Below are 23438 nucleotides of genomic sequence, written 5' to 3'. Positions count from 1 at the left end.
TTAATAACTTAGTCTAGTCTTAATAACTTAGTCTAGTCTGAATAACTTAGTCTAGCCTTAATAACTTAGTCTAGCCTTAATAACTTAGTCTAGTCTGAATAACTTAGTCTAGCCTTAATAACTTAGTCTAGTCTTAATAACTTAGTCTAGCCTTAATAACTTAGTCTAGTCTTAATAACTTAGTCTAGTCTGAATAACTTAGTCTAGTCTTAATAACTTAGTCTAGTCTGAATAACTTAGTCTAGTCTGAATAACTTAGTCTAGCCTTAATAACTTAGTCTAGTCTGAATAACTTAGTCTAGTCTTAATAACTTAGTCTAGCCTTAATAACTTAGTCTAGTCTTAATAACTTAGTCTAGCCTTAATAACTTAGTCTAGTCTGAATAACTTAGTCTAGCCTTAATAACTTAGTCTAGTCTGAATAACTTAGTCTAGTCTGAATAACTTAGTCTAGTCTGAATAACTTAGTCTAGTCTGAATAACTTAGTCTAGCCTTAATAACTTAGTCTAGTCTTAATAACTTAGTCTAGCCTTAATAACTTAGTCTAGCCTGAATAACTTAGTCTAGCCTTAATAACTTAGTCTAGTCTGAATAACTTAGTCTAGTCTGAATAACTTAGTCTAGCCTTAATAACTTAGTCTAGTCTGAATAACTTAGTCTAGCCTTAATAACTTAGTCTAGCCTTAATAACTTAGTCTAGTCTGAATAACTTAGTCTAGCCTTAATAACTTAGTCTAGCCTTAATAACTTAGTCTAGCCTTAATAACTTAGTCTAGCCTTAATAACTTAGTCTAGTCTGAATAACTTAGTCTAGTCTGAATAACTTAGTCTAGTCTGAATAACTTAGTCTAGTCTTAATAACTTAGTCTAGCCTTAATAACTTAGTCTAGCCTTAATAACTTAGTCTAGTCTGAATAACTTAGTCTAGCCTTAATAACTTAGTCTAGTCTGAATAACTTAGTCTAGTCTGAATAACTTAGTCTAGCCTTAATAACTTAGTCTAGTCTGAATAACTTAGTCTAGCCTTAATAACTTAGTCTAGTCTGAATAACTTAGTCTAGTCTTAATAACTTAGTCTAGTCTTAATAACTTAGTCTAGCCTTAATAACTTAGTCTAGTCTGAATAACTTAGTCTAGCCTTAATAACTTAGTCTAGCCTTAATAACTTAGTCTAGTCTGAATAACTTAGTCTAGTCTTAATAACTTAGTCTAGTCTTAATAACTTAGTCTAGTCTTAATAACTTAGTCTAGTCTTAATAACTTAGTCTAGCCTTAATAACTTAGTCTAGTCTGAATAACTTAGTCTAGTCTTAATAACTTAGTCTAGTCTTAATAACTTAGTCTAGCCTTAATAACTTAGTCTAGTCTGAATAACTTAGTCTAGTCTGAATAACTTAGTCTAGTCTTAATAACTTAGTCTAGTCTTAATAACTTAGTCTAGTCTGAATAACTTAGTCTAGTCTTAATAACTTAGTCTAGCCTTAATAACTTAGTCTAGCCTTAATAACTTAGTCTAGCCTTAATAACTTAGTCTAGCCTTAATAACTTAGTCTAGTCTGAATAACTTAGTCTAGTCTGAATAACTTAGTCTAGCCTTAATAACTTAGTCTAGTCTGAATAACTTAGTCTAGTCTTAATAACTTAGTCTAGTCTTAATAACTTAGTCTAGTCTGAATAACTTAGTCTAGCCTTAATAACTTAGTCTAGTCTGAATAACTTAGTCTAGCCTTAATAACTTAGTCTAGCCTTAATAACTTAGTCTAGCCTTAATAACTTAGTCTAGCCTTAATAACTTAGTCTAGTCTGAATAACTTAGTCTAGCCTTAATAACTTAGTCTAGTCTGAATAACTTAGTCTAGTCTGAATAACTTAGTCTAGCCTTAATAACTTAGTCTAGCCTTAATAACTTAGTCTAGTCTGAATAACTTAGTCTAGCCTTAATAACTTAGTCTAGTCTGAATAACTTAGTCTAGTCTGAATAACTTAGTCTAGTCTGAATAACTTAGTCTAGTCTTAATAACTTAGTCTAGTCTGAATAACTTAGTCTAGTCTGAATAACTTAGTCTAGTCTGAATAACTTAGTCTAGCCTTAATAACTTAGTCTAGCCTGAATAACTTAGTCTAGTCTTAATAACTTAGTCTAGCCTTAATAACTTAGTCTAGTCTTAATAACTTAGTCTAGCCTTAATAACTTAGTCTAGCCTTAATAACTTAGTCTAGCCTTAATAACTTAGTCTAGTCTGAATAACTTAGTCTAGCCTTAATAACTTAGTCTAGTCTGAATAACTTAGTCTAGTCTGAATAACTTAGTCTAGTCTTAATAACTTAGTCTAGCCTGAATAACTTAGTCTAGCCTTAATAACTTAGTCTAGCCTTAATAACTTAGTCTAGCCTTAATAACTTAGTCTAGCCTTAATAACTTAGTCTAGTCTGAATAACTTAGTCTAGTCTGAATAACTTAGTCTAGTCTGAATAACTTAGTCTAGCCTTAATAACTTAGTCTAGCCTTAATAACTTAGTCTAGCCTTAATAACTTAGTCTAGCCTTAATAACTTAGTCTAGCCTTAATAACTTAGTCTAGTCTGAATAACTTAGTCTAGCCTTAATAACTTAGTCTAGTCTGAATAACTTAAATAAACTTCAATTTAATTTTTATTTATTTTTTTCATTAAAAATATGAATATCATTTGACCGCATTTACCAATGTTTTTGAATATGCCTATTTTCAAAATATATAAACTGATCACAACTACTAATCACCAGCTTAAAGACAAGAAATGTTTTTAAAAGACAATACTTTAAAACTTATAAAGGTTAAAGAACTACATTGTCCACTGCTGTTAAATTATTTCATAAATACTCATAAGACTTTCATTAATTGGCTTCAAATGTTATAAGAATGAAGCTGGTTGAGTGCAGAACAAGCTAGCGTTGTTCTGCTGCTAGTCTTGAGCCATTGAACAGTTCCTTTTACTTTACGTTTCTACTTTTTTATTATGTTTTTAATTTCAGCTGTAAATTATACGCGATAAAGCATTACGCACATACGGATACATCACCAGCCAAGACCAGGGTCAATGCTTAATTGAAACATAATTATATATTACATATTTTATATAAAAGATTGTGTATCGTTGTTATATTATAATTATACACTTGTCTGGCGTAGTCAAACATAGAGACTATACCAGGGGAGCAAGGGGAACCAGTTACAATTATTGTGCGTTAGAGAAGACAACTCCGCATTTTTTGATAATTTCATTTTTAAAATCAAGATTGGCAATATTTTAGTAGTCAGGTAGTCTCCAGTGATGCGATTGTGTTCAGTCAGCTCATTGTGATTACTGCGGAGATTGCCAGAAGAAACTGGTAGGCATAGCCAATAAAATGCTATTTTATTTTGATAGTTTATTGTATTATCAGAATAAAAAGGATTACCTAATATTTAACGTGAGAGTGAGTCTACCCATTTAGTTGACTATTTAGTAAGTTGACATCTTATTTTTTCTGTCTTTCCTATTACAGTCACCTGTACTTGTGCAAGGAGAGATCAAGAAAGGATTCTACACCCAGTTTGACAATTCCACTCGTCTGGGCCGTCCAACAGTTTTGAAAATTTGCATAGATGATGGAAACGAAGTGTTCTACTCGTTGACAGTTGGTGACAGCACGGTTCATCCCAAAGTCACGGTTTTTGAAAATGATCCAATCGGTGTGTTATTATACATCGGTCTTCATTGATTTAGACAATTTTATTTTTTTATGCATTGCTCGTGAACTTTGACTTTGTCTATTGTACCAAAACTAGAGCTATGAAGGTCATCATGGTTTCTTATATAACTTTTAAACTACTTTTGTGATAATCATGAAATAAATTAAATGACACTGTCACATTCACCTGTTTTTACAGTGTGCGTTGAAGGATTTCGAGAGCTGAACACCATAGAGAATGGTACGATGAGGTGTTATCAGAAGACGCCCGAAATGGAGTCTTACTATGAAGCGAACTTCACTTGTGGAGATCTCTACTACAGGGCCTTTCTCTCTAGGTATGACACTATAGAGGACTACCAAAATGTCTACCGCAGCTTTGGCAGCCAGGACAACATCGGCTCTGGCTATCGCCGTTTTGACCTTGGCTTTGAGAACCGTGAATGGAAGACGGGACCAGGTAAGTCGAGTGTCAAGATATTGATGCAGTGATGTCATCTGCCTGCAATGTTTGTGTACCCCTTTGTCTCTCTTTTTACTTATCAGTCTGGCACGACACTCATGGCCTTCCGATTGAGATCTTTCCTCCATACGGCAGCTGGAGAAACGATGAGCGCAAGCATGAGGATGACTGCCTCTCTTTCTATGACACTAGCGCTCAATTTCAGCAACAAGATTGTGATGAAGACCGCAACTACATGTGCATGTATGAGGGTAAGGAATAGGTTCATCTATTTCTGTTGACTTAATCATCATAAGATACAATCATCTGGTAGAATATATACTGATGGTTGACTCTATGTGCTTTTAGGTCGGTGTCAGACATTCAGCGTCGTCATCGATGAAATTGGGGTGTATGATGTCAAATTGAGAGCGGAGAACCGAGTCAGTGATGTCGAGCATACATTTACTCAGTACATCGAGAATCCTATCACAGGTATATATGTTATACAGCTATGTGCTATAACAGCTGCATGTGTACTCATGTTTAAAATACTCTGTATGTATGTACTTATGCATATTCATATGTATATGTATGTGCATACATATGTATATGTATTTTTAAAATACTCAAATCTTATCTCCAATCTGCCTGACCATCCATTACATTCCTACTTTCCCAAATAAACCACTACATCTTATACCAGACACCAACACTTTGCCAGTTTACATTATATAACAACGTTATGCAAAATGAGTTTTTTCCTTCAATAAACATAATTTACATTACTGTTTTAATTGTTTTGTCTCGTTGTCCAGTATGATCTAGTTGGCATTACCTGACGTAAATAAAAGTAATATTTATCTATCTATACTTGTTCGCAGTCTTTCAGGATTTATGTTTCGAACTGTGATGCGCAAGTGCATAGCATTCATTAAATGGTTGATGAAGTGGTGAAACTCTTTTTCATCTTGATGACTGTAGGCCTGCTAAGCCCGGCTTGTATGTCCGTATCACTACTCCCTTTCTTTGCAGATTTGTACATCTACCCTATACCGTCGCAGACATGGGGTAATACAGTTACACTGTTTCTTAATTTCACCAGTGGAAGCAACCTCACTGCTGTCTGTTATAACAGCATCGATGGCACCGGAGACAAGTGTGGAGACTTTGTCTTTAATGAGGTAGGAACTGCAGTAGGCATGTTGGCAACAAAAGAACTATAATTTATTGGCAACTAAAAGCGTGTTATTGACAGATGGCACTTGCTTATATCACTGTTTGACAGATGTCACCTGCTTACATCATCGTTTGACAGATGTCACCGGTTTATAACACTGTTTGACAGATGTCATATTCTTATATTACTGTTTGACAGATAGCACCTGCTTTTATTGCTGTTTGACAGATATCACCTGCATTAATTACTGTTTGAAAGATGTCACCTACTTATATCACTGTTTAGTAGTTGGCGCTTAAGCTACTTTAGTAGGCGTGAAACTAATTTGATAGCAACAGAGAGACAGCAAAGTATAACAGAGAGAAGCAACGAATACTGTGTTTGTAAAGTGTCTAAAAACTGACAATAGATTAGGATAATCTGATAATATAAAGATCATTCAGAGGTTTTACCTACTCCAGCCATACTTTTGTATAAAAACACGAGTGTAGCAGACCTTGACTAACTAGTTGTAGAGCTTCTCTTTCTAGCATATCTACCAACTGCTCCAATGTTGCATACCAGCCACCCTTGTGAGCTTCTTTTAGTTTTCAGATAGTGGCACAATATAAAATATTATGACCATAATGTTCTATAATATATGTACGTAATATAGAATACATATATTTTTAGTTAACGCCAGTGGGATTGTCTAAATAACCATTAGCATTTTGTTGTTAAGTTTGTGCATACTGTCGTGTTGCCGAGCGGTTAGTAATATTTGGTCTGACAACTTATTAAGTGGTCTTTAATATTTGCTGCAGCCGATGTTTTGTTGTTTGCCATATAGCCTGATTTTTTTTGCTTGTTAGGGTGCAGATGGCTTCGCTGGTAATGGTACAATCACCATCCCAGTCGAAGAGTACCGGGTAATCAATAACCATTCCAGATATGTCAAAGTGACAAACAAGATCAGTGAAATGGTGGCAACACGAGTGTTTACTGTTATGTACGCCATTGAGGTAATTTCACCGTCTCTCTTATTCTTACGGTCATTACTCTTGTTTTTATAACTTTTACAGTTCACTTTCTATGCTAGTTGAAATCACTGATTTTACTGCTTTGTTCTTCGCAGGACTTTCAGCTCGAGAGCACACATGATTGTGCTATTACTGCTGAAGACAATGTTGTCTACACGCTGACTGCCAAACAGGTAAGCTATTTAAGTGATGTCATTGTCTTTGTTTTATCATTTCAAGCACCTGGCATACTGTTTAATGATACCCTGACATACTGAGGTGGCAGTTAAGAGATTTATGTTACAACCTATAGTCGGTGTCAACCTACATGCGTTTATGCGTAACTTTATGCCTTTTATGTTTTTGTCATAGTTTAATGGCAACTAACAGGTTTTTCTTAACAGATGTAACTTTCTTATATCACTGTTTGACAGATTTCACCTTCTTATATCACTGTTTGACAGATGTCACCTGATCATATCACTGTTTGACAGATGTTACTTTCTTATATCACTGTTTGAAAGATGACGCCTTCTTATATCACTGTTTGACAGATATCATCTTTTTATATCACTGTTTGACAGATGTCACATGCTTATATCACTGTTTGACAGATGTCACATGCTCATGTTTCCTACTCCTACAACGACCAGTCATCAGACCCAGCCATTAGCGAATACGGTAATAGCAGTGATGTCCGTGAGTACATAGCTGAAATGACTGTGGAGGATCATACATATTACCCTGCACATCAAGTTTCACCAGCCAAGGTTGTTAGACTATAATATATATATATATATATATGTTATACATATATGTTATATTAAAATAAGTTATCTTGGGTCACATATTCTACTAAAGTTGAGCTGACTAAGGTATTCAACTTAGCTACCTTCTGGCTAAGTTATTGAACCCAATGAAGATTTGTTAATAGAAAATACTCAGTTTACATAAGTTATGTTTAGTGGAGGTTATTATTATATATTATAATTATAATATATAATAATATATTATAATTATTACAAGTTATATTGAATTGCTCTAATTTAATTGGCTATACTGATAATGGAGAAACTAAAAGTATAAAGCTAAGCATGCTGGGTAAAAAAAAAGAACTGATAACTCTCTACATAAAACTGCCAAAACCCCAAGCGCTGATTGTATGAGTTGGCGTAAGCCTAAAGCTGAATTTTTTCATAATCAAGGATTCTGACAAAAACCTCTATTTGAATGCCATGGCGTTCTATTTTTTAACCCTTCTCCTATAGTGGCGGTCAAGTGAAGGTGGCGGTCAAACAAAGGTGGCGTGCAATTAAAAGTTTTACGGTATACCAAACATAAAGGACTCTGAATTCATGGGCATATCAGTAAGCATATTCACAGCAAAGACTGAATCTGCATCGAACTACATGGCTGAGTTTACACCAAATGGAGATTGACAATAAAATCAGATGCAAATATGTACTACTGCTAATTACATGCATTTGTGAAACTCATCATACGCATAGAGATTGAGTGAGGAATATCTGGCAGAGCTATGGTGTATGTAAATGTGTCTATGATGCATGTTGTAGTACAACCATGTCTTCAACCACCACTATCCACGTGAAGGAACTTACACTATAACCCTCAACGCATCCAACGATGTCAGCTGGAACACCATCTCTCGCTCAATAGTTATCGAAAATCCAATCCGAGGTTAGACAGGGTTGTTATTATAAGCTCACTTTCAAAAATGGATTAGATTATTGCTCAACAATCTTCTAATCCATTTGAACATTTTGAACAATGTGAACATTATCCATCATAGATCAAAAATTGATTAGAACATGTTAATCTTGATACTCTCCTAACCTGCCAACCCCCTTTTTGCCGCAAATGAAGTTGCAAATTTATGAAGACAGTGTATGTTTGGTTTGTTCAAAGGTTACAGGATAGATAGAACAACTCCAGTGCCTATCTTGCCAGGAAAAGTAGCAACTGTCACGCTCACGGTCGTCTTTGACCCTCAGCTCATCCCACACGCTTGGAATAATCCGCATCAAATTCCCACTAATGTGACCCAGTGGTACAGCTATGGACATCCTAACTGTGAAATTTATCATGGTATGAAATACACGCTCAATTCTGTGTTTTCCTACACTACTTCGCTTAGTTTCCATGAAGCATATATTTAAATGACACTTATTCTAGAGGCGTATCGATGGCATGTGGTTAATAATTGCTTTGATAAAATTGCTACTTTGAATTTTTGTTTTCTATTTACAGAAGATTTCAAGTACGTGGCGGAACTCGAAGTGCTTGTTGTACACGTTTCCTGTTTAAATAGCCAAGTAATTCCTCCACCGTTTTTTCTCACGATTCGAATCCATAAAGTTCTTTAGCTCTTGTTTCATCAGCATTTTGTTAGCAATTCTACATTCTGTATTTTTTGAAGATGCCATTATTATTATTATTATAACAAAACAAGATTAGACTTGGAGTTGAAAACAAAACTTTTTTATAATTCATTATTAGCGTTGTTGCAGTTTGACTTCAGATTGATAGCAATTCCATTGTAGTTTAGTATTTAGCTTGTTGATAGGTTCGGTTCAAGGTTGGCTTATTTTTGTTAGCACTTATGGATACATCTATCGATAGATCTATGGTTCATAACTGAGCTTTTCTTAATTAGGCAGAATTCTTAAAGCATTGCAAGAAATAGCTGCTAAAATCTTTTCTCTACACCAAGTTTTGTAGACTTGCTAGAATAACGGGGTAATTGTTGGCGTTTGGCGATATAAAGTGAACGTATTTATTATGGCTATAGCTTTAATAAAATGCTTTCTGGCATACGAGATGTGTTGAAAATCATTATGTGTTAGAGAAGACAACTCCAAATTTTTACTTTTATTGTTTAAATCAAGATTGGCAATATTTGCGAATTGAAGTGTATTAATTTTTTTTACGCATACCCATGCGTGTAGTCATATCCTGTCTGTTGTCTGTCTGTCTGCAGATGTAAATGAGTGCGAAACAAATAATGGAAACTGTAGTCAAATCTGTACGAACACGGATGGCTCTTTCTACTGTGACTGCGCCGAAGGGTTCTACATGGATGCGGATGAACGGACTTGCATTATTATAACCAGTGAGTGGCACCTATTCTTGCTGTTACATACTTTTTAGCAACTGATTTAGATTACTATTACCTAATTATATCTGCAGATAAAGTAGTTCTTAAAACATGTTCCATTGTTTTACAACAAAACTTGTTTTTTGTTTATTATAATGCTACTCTAGTGTTGCAGTTAAATTCACTAGTACGCTGGCAATCTTGTACGCCATGAGAGATCATTATGTGTAACAACCATGTGCACAAGTAATCTTAGATACGGAAAGGTGGTCAAGCAGGTTTGTTGAAGAGCGCTTGGTTGAGAATCTGAATATCGAGGTTCCATCCCTGTGGGATGCAATATTTTTTCCTAATCTCTATGCGTGGCTTCAGATGAACAGGCATGGCTCTTATCATAGTAAATATTGTGCACAAAGTTGCCTTTTTAATCACCGGTAGAAGTCATCAAAGTTACTATGTAAATCATTCATAAATAAACTTTTCTCCTTGTATTTATATTATTTTTATTATATTATATATTATAGTATTTTTATTTCAGCGACTGATAGTGATGTTACACACACAACTGATTACACCGGTACAGACTACTTCAACATGACCACCGTCTTAGGTAATCCTTTTTATTTTAATTATTCAATAAACTATTCAAATAAAACAACATTTTTATTGGATATGTGAACTGCATTCTTTTAGTTTGCCCTGTTGGACCAGCCTAGCAAATCACAACCACTTGCGCACTTGATTTACCCTCTCTCATGCGCTAACTTAGTTAGTAGTCAGTAATATACACACTTCATTTGTTCGTGGTATTTACAATGTCATGCATTCATGGTGTGTGAATGTTCAGGTGTTCATGTACTTTTTGCATTCATAAGCTCGCACCGTTCTGATATGTTAAGGAGCTTGCTGAACTGCATTAAAACGTAAAAAATTTAACAGTTTCTGCTTGCGATGAAAAAAAAATAGATAGGTGTGTTAAGGATGGAAAATAAGATTGCGCAAGAGGCAATCAAAGAGCTTTAAAGTTATTTATCCTTGACCTTGGTGCATCGGTATAAGTTTTCTGAGTGGCTGGCTTGCTTATAGTGCAATAAATAATATATCAAATGCTTTTTGGTTACGTATTTTGTGCCAGAGAAAGGATTCTTTTTTCTGATGCCGAAGGTATTATGTGGCAGCCATATTGTTTGTGTATTCGCTTAAAATTGTTCACTTGTCGGTATTTCAGGCACTTTTTCAGGGCACAATACTAGCGAACTGTCAGTATCTTACCTATTCTGTGAAAGTCGCTATATTTTTTATTACAGGAAACTACAGCACGTTTGGCTATACAAGCACCGACGGCTATTTTACCACTACTGCTGGCCGCTCTACTACTATGCCAGGCCGTACCACCGCCACTTCTTCAGGCCGTACCACCGCCACTACTCCAGGCCGTACCACCGCCACTACTCCAGGCCGTACCACCGCCACTACTCTAGGCCGTAACACTGCCACTGGTCAAACTACTAGTATGGATGGTTTTACTGATAGGCGAGGTTCTACTGGTACTGGAAGCTTTACTGGAAGATTTACTGGATCCACCTTTGGTCAATCCACTACCGATCCTTTCACAGCTACCAGCAGGTCCACATCAGCTACTAGTTCTACCCAACCTGAAACGACTATGACCACTGAAACAACTATGACCACTGAAACGACTATGACCACTGAAACGACTATGACCACTGAAACGACTATGACCACTGAAACGACTATGACCACTGGAATGACTACCACGTCGAGAACTACTCCTACTACCGCTACTACTGCAACAACTTTGGGTGATGGCACTACAGTATTGTTTGTCACCCCTGGAGCAGGTAACTGGTTAAAGCTACATCTTAGATCATTCATGAATCGTCAGCTTGTTCTCCCTGCTCTCGGCTGAAAAGATCTATTTTAGTATCATTTTCACTACTAGCTTTATACTAACTTTATTTTCAAAACTTCATAAAGTAAGAAAATGTTCAGGAAAAGTGATCAACATGAACTCTGTGGTGTGAATAAGAGTTATTTTGTGTACATTCAAGAAGTTTGATCGTAAACGCACTCAAGATGAATAAATTAGCGTAAATGAAAAAGAGTAATCTCTGATAGTGGTCCTTGATACTTTAAACAAAATGGAGCCAAATGACCGCAATAATGTATATATATAGATATATATATATATATATGTGCTATATTATACTGATCAACAAATCCATCAAGCTAAAATTATGTTTACATTATATTTGTATGAATGATCTCATAGTTGTAGCGCATTTTTACGAACAATCTGCCAAGTAATTCTTTTGACAATTCTCTTTTGGGATACAAAAACAAAATTATAATCATTCCTTAACATTTGCACCTTAATTTTCTTATTTATTATAGATTATACAGAAATTGGTAAAAATTATGTTTGTTTTGTACAGATGCGGTAAAGACAACTGCTGACATGTGGCAATATGATGGGCAGCAGTGTCCAGAAGCAAAGCACACTGAAATGGTAAGAGCGAGCACCTGATTCGTGATTGGTGTTAACTATCATCCAACCATCACTGAGTTTCCATTCGGAGATAGTGTAGCGACATATGCGCGGCATTGTCAAAACGCTACTCTGGACCAAAAAGTGGATCATGTTTCTATAGGGTGATATGGTTGAGCCATGATTGTGTGAAACCAATTTATATGGCATATCAAGAGCTATATCTGCATATAAAGTACATTTACATTTGAACAGGAGTTGTCCCCTCTTTTAATAAGGAAAATGGACAACTCCAGTTTTTCAAAGGCATGTCAAGGGCTATATCTGCATAAAAACAACAGAAAAGCAAGACCTAAATATGCGTGAGTCTAATGCCGTTGGTTGCTAAAGCTGTTCCTATGTCACAAAGATGGCACACCGTACAGTCGTTTCGCTTCGAACAGCAAATTTGAATCACAACAGAGTTAGAGCGATGCACCTCCATGATGGCATCGGCATCATGGGGTACGTCGCTGCGCTATCGCTGTATTGAAACTTGATGTTTTACTACAGTAGTTTAGCAAAAGCCATCCTAAATATTACTGCATTAAAGGACCTTTTACCAGAATAGTAGAGTTGAGACATTACTGACACTCTTCACAAATGACATCGCTCAGATTCATTCCGAATCACTCCATTTAAGATGGTTTATTTAGCCTATTCTCTCCGTTTGGGTGACTCATAGCAGTAGTCTTTTTAGAGCACAGGATTGCTTAACATTTCTAGGTCAAGGTAGTTTTCAATAGTCTGTTTAACTCTTTTGCTACTGCACTAAAATTGCTATTCTGAGCGAATTAATTTGATCGAATTTTCGAAAGATCGATATACCGCTAGTATTTATGCAAAATTTCGAGAATCAATACAGATATTGTTTTACTGTAAAATCCATCTTATTTAGAACAAAAATTTACAAGATAATAAAATTAGACGATAGATATACGATTGCTTAGTGAATCCCACTCTCGCAAAATTTCTGACACTTCCTTTCCATTAAAGAATGTGGTGAATTTTTTATTGCCATGACGATAGCAATTTGATTTTTCCGTTTTGAAAAATAATTAAAAATGGAATTGCTTAGCAAAAAGATTGTCGATTAAATGCACGTGATTGACAACAAGGTTGTTTCGTTGGAGACAAAATTTGATTGTTCTAGCTTATGTATTGGCTTCTTAATGAAAAGAAAAGTGGAACCTTATCGATAAGCCGATACATCGCCTTACAGTAGCGAAAGAGTTAAGATATTTTTTATCTGAACTAGACTATTCTACGTTCTGAATTTCCTAGCAAGCGTAAGACAAGGATGCTATTTTTTTTCCTGCTGTATTAATGCAAAAATGCGAAAGCTTGATATAGGACGACCAAATCACTAAGATTTCCACACTATTTTTGGGCAAAGTCAACACATTATTTTTGCTTTTGTTGCCAAAATTATTTTTATTGTTGAGCTATGCGCATAAAGTTTATATTTTTTTCTTGTATCCGCAGAAGGAAAACTGCTCACACATTATTGCGCAAAAAGGTAGACTCTCATCGTTAGTCGGGATGCACCCTGCTGGCCGGCTTGGAACGCAAAAAAAACTGTAATCATTTACGACTTCATCATCGTATGATAACGGTGCTGTTCAATTTTATGAATTTATGAATTTTATAATAGTTATGAATTTTGTAATCGAGTGCCTGGGCCTTCACTAAATTTTAAAACAAATACTATCGAAAAGAATATTGGCACCAACTTATTGGCACTAAGTAGTACTGCAACATTAAAATGTAGGTATAAAAGTGTTAAGAAAACATCTCAGCATCTTGTTTAAAGTGTGCTGTGACTGAGCATGGTATTAAACTCAACAAGTGGACAGTATTAGCAAAAATTTGCTTGGATTCAAGCTCAAAAGTCTACATGTTTTGAAATCAATTCAAGCCATACAGTTGCATCTTTAGTTTCACATGTGGTCTTTTTCGTGACTGATGATATTGTCATATTGTTACTGATCTGTCATAGATTTGCTTTTGCGATGCAGCCACTATGATTCATAGTACAATTGTGCAGGAATCGAGCAGCAAAGTGATACGCTCATAGCGGGGATTGAACCGCTACCCCACTGTTTCTCAGTTTCAGAGCCCTATCAACTACCCACTACAGCTGCTCAGCTAGACAGCCGTTCTTTTAGTCATTTAGTTTTCATTTAGTTCTCATTTAGTTAGTCATTTCTCTGGCATTTAGTCAACTATTTATTATTAGGTAAGACTGTCAGGCGCAGGCACAGATATTGACATGTACGATTACAAACATTATGGAACTTTTGAGATAACCACTTTCTTCAACAACTGCATCTCAGAACAGAGCTTCACTTTCACCATCGATGTCGACCAGGTATTACTAGGAGTATTACTAGGAGTATGTCATTAGCTTATCAAGTGTGCAGAAATGCAGTCTGCACAGACAAGAAGTGTAATAGTACAGCAAGTTTTGTCACATACAGTACTAGCTTTAGGTAAACTAGACTGGCTCCTATTAAAGCTGTCTCACTCTCCAACTAGCTTTTTATAAGAATCTAAGACTATCAAATCTTTGATAAGCAATGGTTATCAGTAATAGGCAAAGCTTATTGCTATCTAAAATAATCTTAAAATATCAAGTTGTATAATTTGACTTTGTCCTTAAAAGCTGGTTCCCGCTATATCGCCGTATCTTGGCGTTGATGCCAGAATACTTCGGTGATTGTCGATGATAACGATGTTCACACTATCACAACCCCATCCGCGTTTGCATCAGTGGCGTAGCGTTTTCTTTTTTTTTAAATTTTTGCGAAGAAACCTTTTTGTTTTTTCATGACTGAAATCAAATACTAGTCCCGCAGCAACGGTCATAAACAGAAATAAATAAATCACGCTATCGGCGACCGTGAATTACCATCGTCGAAATGGTTCACATTGGAAAGGCGGTCGTCGATGCTCGGCAAAACATCAGGAAAGTTTGACAGCTGCAAACCTTCCCAAGATCTCCGCATTGCTTCGTCGATGCTATCGGTTTACGGTTCACATAATCAACGATGAACGCGGAAAGAAAAACACAGACCTACGGCGATATAGTGTGAACCAGACTTGAATGGAGAGTAATTTATGCATTGCAGCCGGTCATCAACATGACGATAGAGTCGGACGACTACATCCTTCCATGGATGGACAACACAACACTTAGCATGGCCATGGATTGGGGCTCCCGAATCAACCTCACCTGGGACTATAATGATACGAATCCGGTGAACGAAACAGTTTATGATAGACTCTATCCAAACTTCCTCACCCACGTCTGGAACAAAGAAGGAACATTTTATCCAAAAGTATGTTTGACTAATTACATAAATGTTCAGTAGAATTATGTTCATAAAGAGTGTATGTATGTATGTTTACCAGCTCAGGTGCCACAGAAACGCAATGATATAGACATAGCAATAGACATAGTTGTTGAATTAAAATTATAGAGATGAAGATATTTTATGGTCATTGTGGAGCAATAGAGCTATGTCAACCCCTTTGTGGTTGTGTGAGACAAGTCTCATAATAGTATTATCTTGTGATTATATTATAATTATAATATGTTATAATTATAATATAATATGTTAGAGATATATATTTATATAATATATAGATATATTATATTTATATATTATAAATATAATAGAATGTTTATAACATACACTAAATATATCATAAATATTATATATAATATACATGTATATATGTGTATGATATTTGTGGTATTATATATAATATTATATGTATTATATATAGTATCATATTAAAACATCATCATATGTATAATATTATATACATGATGATGTAATATCATCATATTATATAAAATTTATATTATATCTAATATAATATGTATAATGTACAGGAATATATAATATATATTCCTATATATTATACAATATAAATATTATATATATAAAATGTAGGATATTATATGTAATGTTATAAATAATATTTTATATATTATATATATTATACATGTATATATTATATGAGATGATAATTACAATGTATTATATAGTAATATGATTATAATTATATTAGTATTATATTGTGATTTACATTTTAGCTAACTGGTAGTTGTCTCTAAGGTATTAGGGTGACCAGAGCATCTCTTTCCTTTAAAACATCTTATTGCTATTATGAATATTAGGTTTGTTTGATGACATGATGCAAAAAATACTCATTAAATTAGAACTAGTATCTACTGTGTAGGAATGGTTTACTATAATATAGTGACATTATAACTGTCACTTTAACAAATTATATTCAAGGCAATCTATATGCTCCACCTTGACCTAGTGTGCATTTTTATCTTTTTCAACTTGGATCATTGAGACAGTATTTAAATTCTTTGAAAATTGAAGGAACTAGTAGTTTCATAACAGAAACATCTTCGAACCTGGTGGAACTTGGAATATGGTCCATAGCCAGGGTCTATAGCCAGGGTCTAGATCTAGCGTCTATAGCCAGGGTCTATAGCCAGGGACTATAACCAGGGTCTATAACCAGGGTCTATAGCCAGGGCCTATAACCAGGGTCTATAGCCAGGGTCTATAACCAGAGTCTATATCTAGGGTTTATGGCCAGGGTCTATAGCCAGAGTCCATATCCAGGGTCTATAGCCAGGGTCTCTAGCCAGGGTCTATAGCCAGAGGCCACATCCAGGGTCTATATTCAGAGTCTATAGCCAGAGTCTATACTCAGGGTTTATAGCTAGGGCCTATAGCCAGGGTCTATAGCCAGAGTCTATATCCAGGGTCTATATCCAGGGTCTATAGCCAAAGTCTATATCCAGGGTCTATAGCCAGGGTCTATAGCCAGAGTCTATATCCAGGATCTATAGCCAGAGTCTATATCCAGGGTCTATAGCCAGACTCTATACCCAGGGTTTATAGCCAGGATTTATTGCCAGAGTCTACAGTCAGAATTATAAGAATTTATATTTCTGGCAATAATGTTAGCAATATTTCATATAATATTGCTAGCATTTCAGAAATATAAGAATATATAAAAGTAGACAGTGTAGTAATTTATGCTTCATTTGCTGTTTCTGTTTGTTTGTCCAGGTGACAGCAGTGAACTTGCTAGGAACTTCGACGGCTGTATGTGGACCACTGTATGTCCAGTACATATTGGCTGATGCACTCAGGGTTGAGACTCCTTACATTTGGGCCATCCCTCATCCATCATACTCAAAGAGGGTATCGGAATAACATTCTTATCATTTAGTTTAAGATGATTTGCTCTGTCGGTTAGTTGTAAATACTACGAGGAACCTTTGAATGTCTGAATTGGTGACAGGAGAATTTATCTTATTTCTGATTCCATACGCATACCCTAAATTATTCTTAAAGGTTGACTTGCAATAAAATTCGCATTACAGTTATTTGGTATCAAAAGACTCACTATGTCTTACTCTTGTGTTGTAGGTGCCAAATATGTGGAAATGTGATTACAAGCCCTTAAAAGCTCAAAAACGAAAAACCGCCGTAGATTGGAATCTCTTTATTTATCTGATGTCATTACAGCTTGGTTATTGTCTTGTCACGTGATGTTCTCACGTGTATTGAAAGGCCGCTAAAAAGCTCACTATAAAACATATCATAGCACTAGTTTATGACAAACACTTCGGGTTTTACCGAAGTCCCCGTATTAAATATAGATGCTCGCTACATTACAGTTTTGTTTTGGCATTATTCAATCGTCAAGTCGTAATTTGATCACGTGACCCAATACTTCGCAAATAACTTTTGCAGCACTTTTCGATTATCACAGGTGACCAACAGGCTCGTCATGATTATCAGACAATGATATGTACTCCTTCGAGCTAAGGTTAAAAAGTTTGACGATTTTTTACGGTATGTTATAAGATATCAGTGCTAAAAGTGACAGCATTACAATGACGATAAAACAGACGCGTAAGAACAATAGACATGGTTTTATTGAATGCGTGAAGTATATTTGTGAAAATATTTCGACGAATGAGGTTGCATGAAAGTGTAAACAGAAACTATCCTGTAGCAACTATGTCCCATTTGAGCTGTTTTTGAAAGCGAATCCAAACTATGGCGGTCTCGTGTGGCTGCGATTAACTGTTCGTTTTTTAGCTTTTAAGAGCTTGTAATCACATTCCCATATATTTTGCACCCACAACACAAAAGAGTAAGACATAGTGAATGTTATGATACCAAATAACTGTAATGTGAATTTTGTTGCAAGTCAACCTTCAAAAATGGTTTGTCAATGAGACTGTGTCAGATTCAGAGTTGTTAACTCATGTCAGATTCAGAGTTGTTAACTCATGTCAGATTCAGAGTTGACAGAAATAAAAAAGTATTTATGCCCAAATATTTTAATAGCCTCAAAAAAGGGTACACGAGTTACTGGTGTGATAAGTAGTTGTTTGAGTAATATCAGCTGACAGAAAACCCCAGATCTGTGTGGATTTATTACTTCTGTAATAACTTTAGCGTTTTGAAGGATTTCGGTTTCACATACTGCTACCAAAACATGAATAAAATCTCATCAGAATTGTCTCTTTTTGTGCCAGATAAGTGTTTATATTGACGATTTAATCTCAATCAGATTCAGTTTACCTGTAAATGTTCCATGCAATGTTACAATTGTTTTAAAATGTTAGATTTTTATCAACTTGTGAATATTGAATTCTTCTGCATTAAATTGCTAATATCATAATCATGGAAATGTTTGTAAAATCCGCTAAAATAACATTTACACAACTGTTCAGATAGAACATATACTTACGAGACGTAAACATCAGCAAGTAAAAATTAATGAATTCTTTTTATTACCAAGACTTGGACATGAAATGCCCAAGCGCCCTAGGACCGTGTCAAATTCAGTGATTGTGTTTCAAAACAAAATACAAGTATCTTTTTAAAATTTTACACCTCCATCTACTATATTAGTTAAAATGTAAAAACATTTGTTTCAATGTTTTTTGTCTATATATTATGTTATAGTAGTTTTTTGCGACAGACAATGTTCACTCTTGAAGTAGGACAATACGTATGCATGTAACTCGATCAAGAATAATGTGATAAGGTCATCCACATCTCAGCACTAAATTCGCTTACTATAGCAAACAGTATGTAAACTATGAGTTGCAATTCAAAAGTTGTAAAATATCCTGAGACATGATGCAATGCATGTTGCAACACCCTGCCGATGTTCACCCACACAAATTGAGTGTTCATACAAAGAATTGAGTGGCGAAATGATCTTATTAGATGTTTCAAATAATTCAAAGATATAAACAAATTTGTTATTCCTGAACTGTTTACAGACTCGAGTGTTTCATATTTGTTAATCGAGATTGATGCTGGTAATTTATTTACACCGCTGTGACACTGCTTGAAATATTAATCGAGCATTACATCATCGTTGAATTGTACAAAATTTGCCAATATTTTTCAAGAAGGTTTCAAATTATTTTATTACTAGCCCTAAGCCAGGTGTTGTTTTCAATTTCTTTCATTTTAAACAGATAGGCTGTGGATAGTTAAGAAGCTGGTTTTCAAGACCCCAGACGAAGCTTTGAAACCAAATATTTTTTGACAACCCAGCGAAAGTCACGAATTTTATACTTGACAAGTTTGAATGAAATAGGCCAAAAAGTGTAGAAACACGTATTGCATACTGGGTATTGTGCATTGCATATTGCATGCACACACAATGAAAATTTCGGATACATTAATATAGATACATCCAGATACAAATTTAAGTTGTTTCGACCTGTAAATCATTTTATTTCATTATCGTTATTGTGAACTCTGAAGGAGAAAGGCAAATTAATCTATAATGGCTAAAAACCTTGTGCTAGAATACGTATCACTAGAGTTGTAAAAATATAGACATTTGTTGTGATGCATAAAGCAACGAAAACATCATCTGAGTAACAGAATAACCATATAGCATTCATCTGTGTTGAAACTCGTCTCATCTTCATCAATGTTAACTGTACCTACATACTGTACTTTCTGTGTACCTACATACTGTACTTACTATGTACCTACATAAAAATGAATGTACACAAGATTTTAGTCGATTTATTGGAAAATATCGGTATATTTTCTATCATTTGTGATTGTTTTTGATGTTTGAGGCGATCTGACTACCAGGATGTTTCTAAATTAAACTCTACAAAACTCAATTGCGGTTCAAACACTCAGAAGAAAAATACGATCCAAGATGATGTCAGTAGCTGTGCGGCTGTTTGCCTCTCTTTCTATTGATATCAGCTGATAATATATATAATATATATAATATATATAATATATATATATATATATATATATATGTATATATATATATATATATACTAGAAATTCCCCTGTCATACAGCCCACAACGCGATAATGGAATAAGTGATAACGGAAAAAAGAAATGGCAGTGCTGGTTGTTGAAAAAGTAGTTGTCAGCAGGAGTTGGCAGAGTATAGTGTAAATGAAAGTTGCTCAAGATGACATAAAATAAATTTGAGGGGGACACGACTTCAAAAAGGTTCAAATAACAATTTTAACAAATTTATAGAAAAGTTAGGAAATAAGGAAATATGTTTATTATAACTCTGAAATGCAAAATTAGAAGTAAAATGGCAAGCTACTGTGTACTATACACAGTTTGAAAGTTGGTTGTGTTGAATGTAGAATGGTTTTGATAGCGATCTTTAACAGAAAGCAAGTATGAGCGTTCACATGTCTGGAAGTTTTCTGCAAACTGCAGCAAAATAAAAAAATGTTCTCATCATAAAAGGAATTGTAGTTCAGCCCTAGCTTGTACATAAGTTGTAAAGACTTTCAGCTAACATTTTAAATAATTTAATAAAACCTTTGGTCATTGGACAAAAAAACATAGGCTGATAAACTGTGTACCACAATTCCGTACCTGTAAGTTGGTCTACACCTCAAACGATCTACGTTAATTACAGAAGCCTTCGAATAAATTCGATTCCAAGTAAACAATGTCATAGACTGGTGAAATGAGCACGGTTTTTTCGTGAAATGTGCACTACTAAATAGTTCTACTATCTGTCGCACGGCTTTATTGGCGTATTGTAGGCCGGTCTTAACTTTTATTAAACCAAGCTTTTCAAGCGTTTTGTGGCGATTTTCGGCCAAATTAATCTGTCTATTTGTGTATAATCCGATCAGATGGTAAGTTTTAAGATATTGTCGACAATTTACAAAGACTTGGTAACATATTTAAATAGGCTTATATGTGTTTTGTATCGTTATTATACTTTAACAACTCTACAAAACGATGGTTAAATTTGTTGAAGAGATTTCGAAACCAGGTTTGCGACGTTGTTGATGAAAAATTTTCGTAAGTTGTGTGCACTTGCATTTATCATAAAAACTCTCAAACTTCGCTCCGCTCGTTTGGTTGTGGGATAAGTTCTGTGCACATGCATTTATCATAAAAACTCTCAAACTTTGCTCTGCTTGTTTGGTCGTGGGATTATTATATATATATAATATATATATTATATATATAATATTGCGTTCAAGCTGCAGAGCTACGCGTCTTTATTTTGTTGGTCTCTTTGCCAGCTATGCGCAGCTATAGACATCATTATATTGCTTTTTTTGCCTCAATCTTTTTCGCTTTGTCAATTTAGATCTTGAAATACCCTGGCAGTCAGATCACCTCAAACATCAAAAATAATCGTAAATGATAAAAAGATGCTGATCATATTATCTGGAAAAAACTTTCTGTGCTAAAATTTTGTATCTGTGCATCTTTAAAAATTCACAACAAATGCTTTTGGTCATCTTAATAATTTTCTCCCTATTTTTTCAAATTGTTCAAAATAGTGCAGCAGACTTTGATTTCAAGTTTCCGTTTTGATGCGTGAGTTGAGCCTTTCCCTTGGATATCTGTTCGCAAATTTTATTGTATATTTAGGTTGACTTTCATGTGTATCTGAAAAGAGAATATGCAGAAATGATGCCTACGAATGTGACCGCTAACGTAACATTTGGGGACTATGTGCCTGGTACAGATAAAATCGCAACCCTTCTTAATGCATATTTACCAGGTAATGAAGTTAATGCACAATATTCTTATGAGTGCTATTGATGGTTTGCGCAGGCCATTATTAGTTATCTGTAAGCTATCTGTTATACTGTTTGTACTACTCATTATTAGATATCTACTAGCTATCTGTTATACTGTTTGTACCACTCATTATTAGTTATCTACTAGCTATCTGTTATACTGTTTGTACCAGTCATTATTAGTTATCTGTAAGCTCTCTGTTGTATTGTTTGTGCCATTCATTATTAGTTATCTGTAAGCTCTCTGTTGTATTGTTTGTACCAGTCATTATTAGTTATCTGTAAGCTCTCTGTTGTATTGTTTGTACCAGTCATTATTAGTTATCTGTAAGCTCTCTGTTGTATTGTTTGTACCAGTCATTATTAGTTATCTGTAAGCTATCTGTTATATTGTTTATACCAGTCATTATTAGTTATCTGTAAGCTCTCTGTTGTATTGATTGTACCAGTCATTATTAGTTATCTGTAAGCTCTCTGTTGTATTGTTTGTACCAGTCATTATTAGCTATCTGTAAGCTCTCTGTTGTATTTTTTGTACCAGTCATTTTTAGTTATCTGTAAGCTCTCTGTTGTATTGTTTGTACCAGTCATTATAAGTTATCTGTAAGCTCTCTGTTGTACTGGTTGTACCAGTCATTATTAGTTATCTATAAGCTATCTGTTATATTGTTTGTACTGGTTATTATTAGTTATATATAAGCTATCTGCTATATTGTTTGTACCATTAATATTTAGTTATCTGCTAGCAATCTGTTATATTGTTTGTACTGGTTATTATTAGTTATATGTAAGCTATCTGTTATATTATTTGTTCTAGTCATTATCAGTTATTTGTTGGCTATCTGCTACATTGTTTGTACCAGTCATTATTGGTCATATGTAAGCTATCTGTTATATTGTTTGTACTAGTCATTATTAGTTATCTGTTGGCTATCTGCTACATTGTTTGTACCAGTCATTATTGGTCATATGTAAGCTATCTGCTACATTGTTTGTACCAGTCATTATTGGTCATATGTAAGCTATCTGCTACATTGTTTGTACCAGTCATTATTGGTCATATGTAAGCTATCTGCTACATTATTTGTACCAGTCATTATTGGTCATATGTAAGCTATATGTTATACTGCTGCAGAGTTTATTATTTAGCAATAAGTTCACAATAAATAATAAAAATCATTGATACGCAAACTCTCTGAAGACTGATCTGTTCTATATATATTTCTCAAAGTATGTCTGTTTTCGGCATGTCCAGCTATAGCTATTATTAGGATAGGTAGCGGGACAACAATGCTGACGCAATGTCATGGCATTAGTGCTTATTA

This window comes from Watersipora subatra, chromosome 9, assembly GCF_963576615.1.
Source record: "Watersipora subatra chromosome 9, tzWatSuba1.1, whole genome shotgun sequence".
Classification (NCBI taxonomy): domain Eukaryota; kingdom Metazoa; phylum Bryozoa; class Gymnolaemata; order Cheilostomatida; family Watersiporidae; genus Watersipora; species Watersipora subatra.
This window is presented reverse-complemented; position numbering follows the sequence as displayed.